Source organism: Thermobia domestica, chromosome 4 (genome assembly GCF_964235325.1).
Source record: "Thermobia domestica chromosome 4, izTheDome1.hap1.1, whole genome shotgun sequence".
In the NCBI taxonomy this organism is placed as follows: domain Eukaryota; kingdom Metazoa; phylum Arthropoda; class Insecta; order Zygentoma; family Lepismatidae; genus Thermobia; species Thermobia domestica.
The window spans coordinates 163,672,867-163,687,154 of record NC_137457.1 but is presented as its reverse complement, the minus strand read 5'-3'; the positions used below and the strand labels follow the sequence as shown (position 1 = coordinate 163,687,154).

General features: G+C 35.4%; 1 long non-coding RNA gene across 1 annotated transcript; it reads right to left on the bottom strand.

Annotated features, from left to right (window-relative positions):
• Window positions 1-2,235: 2,235 nt before the first annotated feature.
• Window positions 2,236-11,171, bottom strand: LOC145683390 (uncharacterized). The gene is made up of 3 exons (XR_014131071.1): window positions 11,045-11,171; window positions 5,241-5,461; window positions 2,236-2,518 (listed from the first exon to the last, which is right to left on the bottom strand). It is a non-coding gene; the product is annotated as an uncharacterized LOC145683390 (long non-coding RNA).
• Window positions 11,172-14,288: the final 3,117 nt, after the last annotated feature.

Here is a 14,288-nt window from a genome sequence, read left to right as displayed (position 1 = left end):
CTCGCCTATAGGCTGGCATCATTTTCAAGAAAGCTGTCTTCATCAGCAAGTCGTAGGTGTCTTCATCACCACTATCATCTTCAAATAACAGTTACTTAATATAAAATCATTAGATAAGAAAATACCAAGATATGGTTTCAGTGTAGCTGCAGGCACGTGACTACTGTGATAACCCACACAGCACACCGACGTCCAATGTACATCCATTTAACGTCCGGGCAAGGATTTACGGGATGTCCAGTGGACGTGTGGTTTTGGTCCATACAACGTCTAGTGGATGTACATGGGAGAGTACAGGTGGCACAGTTGCCGTGCATCTACTGGACGTCCAGAACGTACATATTACGTCCATTTCTGGTACCAAAACGAACTAATTATGGACGTACAGACGCCCAATGGACGTTCAGAGGAGGTGTTCTTTTGGTCCATACGACGTCCACTGGATATACACAAGATGTTACTTTGGGACAGTTGCCATGCATCTCCTGGACGTCCATTCGGAGCTAAAATGGATTTACGGGATGTCCAGTGGACGTGTGGTTTTGGTCCATACAACGTCTAGTGGATGTACACGGGAGAGTACAGGTGGCACAGTTGCCGTGCATCTACTGGACGTCCAGAACGTACATATTATGTCCACTTCTGGTACCAAAACGAACTAATTATGGACGTACAGACGCCCAATGGACGTTCAGAGGACGTGTTCTTTTGGTCCATACGACGTCCACTCGATATACACAAGATGTTACTTTGGGACACTTGCCATGCATCTCCTGGACGTCCATTCGGAGTTAATTGGACCTATTATGGACTTCAAACTGATGTAGAGGATGTCCATATGTGGATATCATTGGAACTTGAACGTACAAATTGTGACTATTTTTGGTCCCTACACGGGCCAATTATGGACTTCCACTGAATGTTCTAAAGGACTGCCACAGAAGAACTATTTCACTCGAAGCCCGCTACGGAAGCCATGCTATCTAGAACCAATCTATTTCTAACAGACGTTACACTTTTACCACATCAAAGTGGCATCTAAATAAACCTTATTCCATCAATTTTTACCATCAGTCAATAAGTACACACGTCAATATTTACACTATAAAGTTCTATGTGCAAACAAAGAAACAATGTGACATTACTATGGTCACGTTTTTTAAGAATACGTTTAGTTTAATAATCAAAATTCTGGTTGTGTACCACAAAAAAAAAAGTTTCGACTTTTATCTACTAAAAGGTCAAACTATTCGAAAATTATGTATGAATAGCAAATATAATTTCAATTTTACATTGATTTTTTTTCTAATTGAAGTTATACCATATATTTATTCATACATTACTGATCCTACTCCTTTAATAAAGGTCGGTGGGTTTTACACCGTGCCAATAAAATTAAAATATTCTACATCATGTAGTTATTAATAAAAATCTAAATAAGTATGAAATAGCATGTGCCCTTTACAGCTAGATTAAAAACTACAATAATGCTTCCTTATTTCCCGACAATAAGCACTGAAAGTGAAATTAACAAAGTAAAGTATTCTGCCCATACGCTTCAGTTAATAGAATTTGTATCTTAATTTATAATCTTCAAACCTGCATCCTCTTCCACTGTTTGCATTTGCGTAGAGAAATATCGAAAACAGAAAACTCTATAGTAACACTTTCGTTTCATTACCGCCACCTTCCCCATTTCTGTGATTGATGTAAAACCCTCCATCGATTCAGTCTGAAGTTTCATTGCGTTCACCTCCGGTGCTTGGTGTCCCTGGTTCGATCCCAGCTCGCGCCGTGTGGACTTTGTGGTGGACAAACACCGTGCTCGTGGGTTTTCTCGGGGTTCTCCCGTTTCCTCCCACTTTCTTCATTCCACCATTTCACTAATCTCTCATCATCACCGTCTCCTTTAGCCTAACCGGCATAACCGTGAGACGTAAAACTTAAAGATTTCATTTCATTTCCTGAAGTTCCATAATTCGTTTCTGAAATATCACTTCTCTCTTTTCCTTTGTATGGACAACAGGCTGGACAGCTAATCTTCTTCTTCTAGCTTTTTAACATTGTCCCCAAAACCTCTTTTTTTATATTATCGTACTCATAAGAAATAATAACTTAAACATGACGTCCCTTAATGCCCGAGAACGTTTCAAATACTTAACTTTGAAATTGTATACATTATAAAAATAAGGAAGTCGTAACAAAAAGAAAGAAATAAGATAACAATACACTTTATTGAGTGACCTGTCATTACGTCTTAAAGTTCTTAAAAGTTTCCTTATTTATTTTCAAGAAGATTGTAATTTTTTACATTTGTATACAAAGAAAATACATAAAACTATCTAGCTATTTAAAAATAGTAAGATATTTCGCTATAAAACTATCTAGCTATTTCGCTATAAAACTATCTAGCTATTTCGCTAGGGCCCATGGGCACAAAACACTGAAATCTGGTCCTGTACACAATGAGTGATTGACTTAAGTCCTTTCTTATTGCTGTTCTCCACATTTCTTTTTTCTGAAATCAAGAAAATGGGAAAATTAATTCTAGATACTATCAACATCAGAACGATCAAAATTATTAAAAAAAAAAAAAAAAACAAATTATGAGCTTGTAGTTAAATAAGTTTTTATGTTTAATTTTAAAGAGTAAAAATTACGTGACCGGGGTCGGGGATCGAACCTGACAACTTCTAACTTTAAACTATACAAACGAGACTCAAAGGTACAAAGTTAAAATTACAAATTCCAAATTGACTCACAAATTACAAAATGTATTGTTATTAAAATGTGTTTACGTAAGCATTATGAAAGATTAAGCACTTAAAATAGCATGTTTCAAAGGAAGCCATGTCTTCTGGACAATAGAAAGAATGTGTTGAGATGAATAATTATGGAAATTTACGAAATCATATTACGGAAAAAAAGGAAGAAAAGCACTTTAAGAAATGCATGCCCTTACACTTTTTTCTGTTATGACAAACTATTACAGAATTAGATATTGCAGTTGGAAGAAAGCTGAAAAATGTATATAAAACCAAGAAGAGATTCAAAGTTTTCTACTGTCAAATGAGAATTGAGCCGCCAGCAAAGCAGAAAAGTACCCTCTGATGCTTACCACAATTGGGTGCAACACTGCATGCTTTCCACTAATCTAACATGTTCAGTGTCCTTGCAGGAATCAACCTCCAAAGCACATGAAATCTTCCTAATTATAATGTTTGTATATAATCCCTAATGTATACCATAAAGCATAGTCTATTTATTACTTTATTTTTCTAAAACTATATGGAATATAAAAATTTTTATTGAAAAAAAAATCTATATTTGAAATATTGTATGGCGCGACATCATCATTTCACATTCTTAGAATGACACTGAGAAAGACATATTTTGACTTCCTTTTTTTATTAACTCTATCCACCACAAATCACAAAGGAACATAGTGCTTGGAGAGAGTCTTGTCATTGCAATGTGGGAAACAAATTTACTATAAACGGTTACGGTTGTTATTTAGTGTTAAAATTAATTTTAATTTCAAAAGTATTTAAGAAAATCTGAAGGAAAAGGAAATAATAATAATAATAATAATAATAATAATAATAATAATAATAATAATAATAATAATAATAATAATAATTGATTACACAAAGAAACTGCCTACCTGAACACATTTTTCATTAAAACTAAAATCATACCTTAGCCAATTCCAATTGGGTTTTACTACATGCAAACAAACTGAGAAAGTGAATGGTGAGCTAACAGCAACAGCAGATTATAGCATTCTTCAATAAACTACAGCATACTCCCGATTATACGCTGGCGTCTCCCGGAAAAAAGTTAACTCAATAAAGCTACTGCACGAGTCATACAGAACGAGACTGTTTAAATATAGAGTATAAATTAACTTACAGTATCGTACCTTGGCTTCACTGTAAATATACACTTTTTCGTTGATTGTTTTACGTTGTACTGAACAATACCGGCACAAATATTTTTAGTGTTCTGTATACATATTTGCACGCTTTTTCTTACGTTTTACGTACAATACAATAAGTTTTTAAGCTAGGACAATTCTTATTTTACGAACAAGTATTGTTTGTCATTTTCAGCTATTCGCGGTGCCTCTGCCAGCTAATTCCGCGAATAATCGGGAGTTTATTGTTCTCTTTTTCTCTACTGCTGCTTGTTCGGTTAACCTGAAAGAGCTTTCAACTAATAAGAAAACTTTGAAAACTGAAATGAAATTACGAAAATATTGAGCCCTAAGAAATTACTGAGTCTTTGCAGAATCATTATCCCTTCATTCATTGGAAAACTAAAGAGAACTCTAATAATCTCCAACAGAAGGATAGATTCTGGATCCGAACACCTATACTATATGTCGAAATTTTTATACTTTTTACAAGTTTCAAATTTTTATAAAAAGTCTGATTTGAATGCATAAAGATAGCAGACGATTTCTGCTTCAAACCAAGTAATTGCCCAAACTCAGTATCTCAAACACATAGTTGTAATTATAAATACATTATTGCACTTTTCTCCAGAAAGGCATAAGCAGATATGTCGACTTTTGGCGAAATCAAGATATTTTGCCTTTTTAGCTTTATCATTTGTGAGCAAAAGCATATAAGATTTTAGCAAGATATGAACCATAGCATTTCATTCCTTTTCTGTAATAAAAAAAAAAAAGATCTGAATTCGCCTTCAGAGCTACAAATCGACGCAGAAAAGGGGCAGTTTCAACAGAGTTAGCAGCTAATACTGAATAGATATTTTTACCAAATCCTGTACTGTTGATCTACGAGGTTGCTGCATTGAACTGTCGAAATATGTCTAACAGCTAAAGTAGAACTACTTGTACTCCTGTAACCCTATACAATTTTGAAAGTAATACAAATTATATAAAACTTTAATATTCTCTTTCGCATGGATCCTCACGAAGCACAAAATTATGCACAGAACTTATTCGTTATTTCTTGAGCTTCATATGTTTTAATAATAGATTTAACTAAGTTGAAAAGTAAAACGGGATTAAAATATATTCGAACTTTGGAACTTCTAATAGTTTCTAACAAAATAAAGTGCCTAATTAAATCCATCAAATTCAGTTCAGCTAGTTTTGCATTTCCCGACCAATGCATATGCCTAAATAGGTGCAATGTGCGTGCAACGCGACTTATCACATGGAAGTGTTAGCGAAGCTTGTCTAATATAGCTCATTTAAATGAGATACTTACTTTGTTCCTTATCTTCAGCAGAAGCAAGGCACACGGAACTAACGCCAACATCTTGCTTCCTAATAGATTTAGTTACTTTAGGTCGTCCGAAGTTTCACTGTTAACTTCTGGTGTTAAAGGCCTTTGTTCCTTTCGTTTACGTAAACGTCCTTCATCGTCTGTGTTCAGATCTGAGGTGTACTCAGCCTTTCTCAGCTTGCTACGAGCCTTGTCTTAGCTGTCTGTATTAAATAAGGAAATTTAAAATAGAATTAAAAGTATGGAAATTTATGTAACTTTCGATTTTTATATACAATACACTTATATGTGCAGATATCGTTATTCTGTAACACTACCTTTACTTAAAAAGCTGTAGTAGAATATTTTTAATACTTATACGTCAAAGCTTATTTTATTTTTCGAAAATGTAAGTTTTATTTACACAGGTTGAATCAGAAGGTTGTTTACAACGCTTGAGGCGAAATTCTAGAGATCAACAGGAGAACAAAAACCTCAAAGACATCGTGTCTAGCTCTATTTACATGCGTTTTCGTAATTCTAACCGGCAAGACAAACCGTGATGTTACCTAACGCATAGGTCCTATCCAACTTCTTTCCAATATCTCATACCCTTTCCCTTCAGTGCTGATACAAATTAGTGTAAAAGTCACAAATAAAAATAAGTTTCCCCGGAGTCAAAAGAGGACCCAGTGCAAAAATGCTAAATTTTCGTCCCATTTTGATCTAGAATCACCTCCCAAGCGTAGGAACGACTTTTTGATACATTCCGTAGATCAAAATTTCTCTCCTTCCCCCCAAAATATATGTACTCAAAATTAAAAAAAAAATGACTCGTTAAAGGTTTCGATGCTCGAATGTAATACTATGGAAGGAAAAAATGAAGCACCTTTAAATATTGAGCTACAAATGTGAATGAGGTCACAGTGTTGGGCAATTGTCCAGTTAGAAAAAGCTACATATGTGAGCACGGATAGAGAAATAAAAGGATAATTTATAGTACGTTATTTATGCATAAAATCTTTTATTTCAAGTTCTTTGCACACTTAGGGTTTAGAATGATATTTGTGACTTCTATTGTTCGAAGCTGAACCGTGATAATCATCCTAAAAGAATATACGAACTTCTAAGGTAATTTTTGGTAAAGTTTTATTCGAACAACTTCGTTCAAATGGACAACCACGGGCAACGAAGGCTTGCCTGCATCCTGTCTACTACTTTAAGCGAGTGTCTTCCCAGTGTTAGAATTAAATTTCATCAATAGGGGAGCCTTCCAAAGACGTAGAAGAAAGGTGTTTGTAATCTAAGTCAGAGTGGGCTGTGACGATATATAAACCAAAAAAATAATAGCTCAACACACATGCAATGAAGAAAATAAACGAAAGTACTTTTGGCGATTTTACATTGGTATCCTCGTTGTTACTAATAGAGTGAATACAAAAACACTGGATTCACGAATGGTTAAAAAACGGTAATATATATATAAAGCAAGAAGAGCATTAATACATATCACGTCACTACAGTAAAAAATAAAAAAATAACCAGTATTTTATTTATTTATTTATTTACTGCTTTTCAACCATTTGTGAAGGAAATACCTATGCATCCTTTTTAAAATGGTAACAACCTAGGATGACGATGTGAAATTGCAGAAACTACTTGAACAACACCCACCCACCCTATATCTATCTATTTATCTATATCTATATCTATATCTATATCTATCTATCTATCTATATATATATATATATATATATATATATATATATATATATATATGGTATTATAAAAATCGTGGACAAGCTCTACAGGAACTTCTAGAAGTCAAAAGGAGACAAAATAAATTATCTTGCGTTTTTTCCTGTGGGACCTCCTTTCGTTGGAAGAGTCCTTCTAAGGGTCCAAATTTGAATTTTACATTGGCTTTTAGGCAACTTTCGATTAACAATTTGCCAGGAAAGGAAATAGGATATTGGAAAGAAATCGAATACGAGCTGTTCATAAGGTAACATTCTGCTTTTCTGTTATGCAGTGCGCAGATACAGGCTTGCAGTAAAACTGGACCATTAGGTCAAAATAGACATGCTAACTACAAACATTTATCTGAGTCCTGAATGACAAAGTAACGAGATGTTAATTTATGAATAAGCTTTATCCTACTTCTTTCCAATACCCCACACCCTTTCCTGGTCCTTTGTTTTTCGAAAGTTGCCTATAAACCGAAAATAAAATTAAAAATTGAGCTCTTTGAGCGGCCTTACCAAGGAAAGTAGGGCCCACAGGAAAAAAAAAGACTCTTAAGGTATGAGCTCTAGGTAAGTTGCTGATAAAAATGAGGATATTACACAGGCGTATACGATATACTAAAATCTAAAGTATTAGGAATGTAGCCTACTCACAAAACAGTACAATACAGTTCAATTACTCACCGTCGAGCAAGACATGATATATTATGTGTAATTGAAAGGAAAAATGTTATAAGGTAGATATTTGTAATCGACTTCAAAAATGTTATCTATCTAACATTGAGCCGACTTACTACGAAAATATATTTATCGCACATTAAATGTGCAACATAAAAATTGTACTATTTTTTTTTAATGAGATAAACATATTTGAGTCATTGCACGTTAAATTATTTCACTACAGCCCATTTTCAACAGGACCCTTTTCTTTCAAGTAAATTTTATTTCCGTGTTATCCTGGATAAAAAATCATTAACTGTCTTAGAAGAAATTATGAAATCAATTACAATTTTAACTACGTCCATTATAGCTTACAATTTAGCCTTTAAATATTAAGACTAAAACCAAATCTTTAAATATTAAGACTAAAACCAAATTGATGATGCATTTTTTTTGACAATTTTTCATATTTCAGACTCGTGTCTCTGGTAACATGCTACACGTATGAACCTAACACTGCATTTCTACTAGGACAGTACCGCAAATGCCATTTAATTCTGGAGATGGTGTGCTATGGACTTACAAAACTTACAACCATTTGTTGACTTGAACCGAAACAATTAGCCATAGACCCCAAAAACGTATGATCCTCTCAATACAGACCGATTATACTATCCTCAAACCAGCTATAAGTCTGTGACCAAGCAGAGATACGAAGGAGGACCACCGTTAGAAAGTTCCCCCTTATTAACTGCGTCTTAGTTATTTCGTCTCCGCTAGACGACCTTCAGAATTGGAATTTACAAACAAATTCTATATAACAAACAAACTTCGTTACCACCAAAGTTGGTTAATAAGCAAATATAATAAAAAGGAAAATTTAAAAAAAATCAGTTTAAGAAAATTTAAATAATAGAAATTACTCTAATCAAAAGGTGAACTAAGTAAATAGGAATAAATTACATGTCCGAAGGAAAGCTTAAAATTAAATCGGATTGTTATTAGTACAAGTCCATCGGTGATGGAAAATAACGTTAAACTTTCTTACTGTGAGCTCACACACATGTCCCTCCACATCACACCGCTCTGCCCCGAAGGAACCATGACAAACGCCATGAAGTATACAAGGAGATGAAAATTTCCTCTCACACGAAAACAAAGTAGGAAGAAAGTACTTAATTCGAATGAAAATAAAGTACAAAAAAAAAAAAACTGGAAAATACCGAAATAATGAAAAAAAACATAGGATGTGTTAACCGTATTACTTTTTCCTTACTAAATCTTCCTCGTTATTGGAAATATATAATATAGTAACGTTACTAAATAATATATGGACGTATTTATGAAGTTTCGCAAGATATCAATACGCATAGATGTCGAAGAAAAGACGCTGCTACATCTCCTACTCTTAGCTTCTAGAAATCTGAGAGCTAAAATCTTTAACCAATGACATTTCTTCTATCCACCTGTGGCAGATGTGACGAAGAAAAAGATATCACTGCTAGCCAGGCCGGTAGCCAGCCCAAAAATTTAGGGGGGGGGCCTGATCCAACCATATTATAGTTCATATCTAAGCGTATCGTAAAATTTTTAAAGGGGCCAGCAAAAATTTAGGGGGGCCCGGCCCCCCTAGACCCCCTGGATACGGGCCTGCTGCTAGCATTTGCTAGTAATTATTTCAACTTAATAAATATAAAGGATATTGTAAATAATAAACTTTACTATTATGATCCAAAAAAAAAATGATGCTATAGACCTTTTACGTTCATTTATTAACTGACATTTCTGTTTCTTGGCAAAGCGCTGATACTTAAATACACGATAAAAAATCTATACGGAAAAGTGTATATAAGACGTAAACTTACTGATTAATGTGGAATCCGAACCACCTGAGCTCTCGCCGGTAATCGAACTCGGGTCTCGCACGCCAACTGCTTAGCCACGGACGAGCTCACTTCCGCAATGTATTTATACTTATGGTATTACTGCTGTATTGCCAGAATACGAAAATAAGAAAAGGAATATTATTTAGTTTCTCACCCAAAATACTAGATATTGGCCCTGGCTCACTTGATAATGATTAATGTTCGAAATACCATGTGAACGTATGGCACAAAAGCTAGTCCATAAAACACTGACTAATTTGTGCTACGTGGCCAGTAAAAAGCACGAATGCCATCTAACCGAGTCAAAACAGGAGAGCAGAAACAGCGTCCGTAGGGAGCAGGCGCGTCAGCGGCGATGAGTATACGCATAAACGAGGATGGTGGAAAACAATTTCATCTAACAGTTCATTTCATAAAATGCACGCCTTATGTGTTGCACAGCTTTGGGGGAGGTACTACATGCAATCCGAAAAAGTACCAAAATGTACTAAATTAGATTATACTCGATTAGGTTTGGTTAAATGTTCCTCTTCTTTTCTGTAGCTTCAATTTGTTTACACTAGTCACAATAAACTTTTTGCCTGTTTAGTAGACCATGCCTTTCACACAATTTCGACAACTGACATTCATTTTTGTATAACTTCATAAAACTCAATCACGATATGACACAACCTTGTCATTTACGCACTGCCTTTCCCAAAAATCATAACAAATATACTGCCAAATAGTCCCTTCCGCCCGGCAAGGTTCTAGATTACTGGCCCCCCTTCCCATTGATCAGTAATAAAGACAGAAAACAACGTGCCCTGCGGGGCTCTAACCCGCCTTCACTCGCTAACGCTCGCTCGGCAATACTGTATAAGTTAAATGTATACTCTTTAGTACAGAAAGAAAAATACCCAGCTACTAATCTGCATGGGGGACCAGTAATCTAGAACCTTCCCCTTCCGCCCCCCATATATATAGTGTAGCTTACAATATCAAAAATAACTAACGACAAGTATTTTGGTAACCATCACCCTCAACTTACTTTTACTCACGAACCAAAAGAAACTCTCCAATTTATCTGGTAAATTTTCTAAAATTGGTCCGGCGATACAGTAGTTAACCCATACTGAGCCATCCTGAAGTCAATCTGCAAGTAGTAATGGAGCTCCTCATTTTGTGCATGATCGGCTAAAAGAAATACAAAACTCTAATCTAACCTGGGAATGTAAGAAATCTGTCAAAATTTGGTAGAACCGTCTTCTCGAGTAATGTCGAATTGAGTCCTGAGCTTTGGTACAGAAGGAACGAACCTTACTAGTATCTTATATGAGGGTGTTATTACACCCTTCACCATCTGAATTCACTGATATATATATATATATATTACCAATTCCCATGTGCCTATCTACGTTACCCCAGCCTATAATTGATAATGAGTTACTTTTGTCCACACACAAAAACTTTCAGTTGTAAAATAAATGGTGCAGCGGAATAAATCTATATAAACAAATCACTCATCATATCTTACCTTTTTCGCAGTTCCTATTCTCTCTTCCTTCTTCAATCCAACATAGAACTAAAAGTATTAATATCACTGAAATTTCTACGCTTCTCAACCACTGAATTCAAACTTGCTGAGAGTGCGCTGTGCAAGGATCTGCGCATGTGCCGTCACTAACAATTGAATGTTGTTTTCCGTACGTCCCTTTTTTTATCCAGATCATGTAGCTCCGTGGACGTTTCATTCGTGGTTTAAATATTGACATCCAATGGACCATCCACTGAAGTCCAGAAAATGGATATTCACTTCTGAACGTAATATGGACATCCAATGGACCGTCCACTCAAGTTCAGAATGTGGATATCCATTGCCGAACGTAATATGGACCACCAATGGATGTTACGCATAAGTCAATGTACTAAAACTGGACGTTCTGGATCTAATATGTACGTCCACTGGCTGTGATGTGCTCTGTGGGAAGGTCCTGTTGTTTTACAACATGTTTGTCATTCAATCTTCTGGATTACAGTCAGGTACTCTGGTATATGCGATCTTCAAATGTTTTTTGTTCATGTGAACTTTTGTTTTCCTTCCCCAACCAATAGATGACAGCACTGTTCTCACAAATACCACATGTATGTTTTTCTTGTTCTTCTTCTCCCGCAAATGAATCGATCGTAGCAGAAACTTCTTAATAAATTAGTCAAAAACAAACCTGAAAAACATAAGAGAAAATATATAAGGACAATATGTACTAAAAAAAATCTCCAAGAATACACTTTTGTATAATCTCATTCTCTTACCGACCATAGGGATAACTATGTCCCGTAGAAGAAAACTTGCTATATATTGAAAAGTAGTAGTATAAAGTATTAAGTTTGTACAAAGGTTGCACTAGACGCATATAAAATTGCCAGAACTAATACATGTAATTGGAAATATTTTTAAATTTTATGGAAAATTTTACAATTTCATATTGATGTTTCACAGAAGATCGATTTTTCCAGTAAATCTGGCAACGATACAAAACCGTAAATGCGAAGATCAAGCTTATTTTAACATTTCTGGCATGTTTAAGAGAAACTATATAAAAAACGAAATATTGTCAATGATCGGTTGCAAGTTAGGAAGCTTCAAAGAAATGAGACAAATATGTTACTTTTACGTTAAGGGGTTAACACTAGAAGCACGGAGGGGTCAATTTGACCCAAACATTTCCCTCCTTCTATCTTACGGTGTTTTTAATGAATGGAATCTTTTTAAAAATATGACTTTCATCTTAGTTTGAGATGTAAATATATAGACATTTAAAAAAATGTACGGTAGGTAACTTTCGGGAATTAGTCTTATACCGTTTAAGCACGGCTGGTTCATTTTGACCTAGCTTCTTATTTGAGTGAGTTTCTTTGTGAACCAACAATGAATAACGTCGTACTACAACAACAATGAAGTTTCTATATGTAGTCTTGTCTGCATTTAAGCTCGCGGAAAAGTGAAAAGTAAACTAATTAGTTTGGTTGGAACCGTGAATCGCGCAAGGCGAGATGTACCTCCAGCAGTGAAAGAAAGACAAGAACCTCACAAAGTTTGACAATATTCCAGAAAATAGGTTCTTATGCAACACTGAATGTTTACCAATGCAAACCCAGAAAGAATTCCTAGTACAATGCACTCTTTTGCTCATGTTGCCAATAATGGAAAGAAAGTTCCAGAGACAGTATGCTTTTACAGTTCCTCTAAGATTGGGGTGGATATTGCTGAACAAATGGCTTGAATCTGCACTGTGAAATCCTGTTCTCGAATATGGCCTATACATTGTGGTATAATATTCTTATTTGGTAGTCATAAAAGCATTATGTGATCCTGTATACATTCACAGCAGGTAGGCATATTAGTCGAATAGATTTCATCCTCGAGCTAGCTATGGAATATATACATCCTCACGGTATTGTCAAGGCTCTATATTTGTATTTACTTTTAAAATTGCAACCGGGTGTTTCTGGCTGCCGTATACGGCTGCCCGATCATCACCCTTGTTCTTCGCGCGCACAGTCATTCAAGAACTGAAAACGTACTCTGTACACAAACAGTTTATGGTTGTGAGCTCGGAAAGCCTGGTACTTCTGCTTGTGAAGGTCAAAAAGTGGGAGAAAAAAGGAAGTGTAGAATGTAAAGAGGATGAAACAGTGACTGATATTTGTAAGAAACATATTCATTTCTAGTTCGTGCACATTCCGTCTGTAGCGCTACTGTGGCACAACGTATATTGTAACTGTATAACTTGTACACCGCTTGTAGGTCTATTGGCGTAAGTGACGACCGAAACTATGTTGTCAGCTCTGACTGCGATAAGACACTGGTGTGCTGCTTCTGCTTTTCTTTTATCTCCTTTGTCGTTTGTGCCATGCCAAACATGTTGTTTTTGCTTGTTGCACTCGCTGAACGGGTTCCTGCGGAGCGAAGTATTTAAGAAGTTGACTACATATTCTTGTTTACGATAGAAATATGATAAGTACTTTGCATTATAATACGGTTTTAAATTGGTTAACTGTTAAAAAAAATGCGAAAATAAAGCTGTACTTGTAAATGTATCTTAGTCGAGGACGTAGTTACTGACAGTGTTGATTACAGATTTTCTCCTGGAAGAATTTCATTACATTAGAGGTGAAAAGCAGACAGCCCCCTCCCCACCTCTTCAGACTCAATCGGAAATGGTCTCAATCGTTTGTACAGAAATGCGCAGGCAAAATTTACCTTTGTACACAATTAGGGGCGCCGCCAGAACAAAAACAAAGTGGGGTTGGCTAAATAGTAGCCCCGCACCATGTCCAATTGAATCACAAATTGTCGCAATCGTGCAGAAATATGCAGGTAAAATTTTCGTTTGTACTAAGTAATATACGGATGTGAGTATTTTTAATATTTGACCCAGAATTGAAAAAAAGGGAAGGAGATTGTAATTAGTGTAATTATGTATATATATCTCGGGATTGCTGAAAGTTACAGATATGAAAGTTGTTAGTTCGACTTCTCATTTCAAATGTTAAACCAGTGTATCGTGTTTTATCGTTTTTTGATACTTAACGTAGAAAGTAAGAAAGGTGGTGGGGCTACAGCTATGTATTACAGTTTTGGCTGTTTAGCGATCAACGTTAACCGGTTTGAATAACGGTTGCTGAGATTGAAAATGGTACCTATTACACTAGTAGACAAAAAACATAATTTTCTCTGGCAAACGAAAGAAAATATCTGATTCTAGTAGAACTTTGCA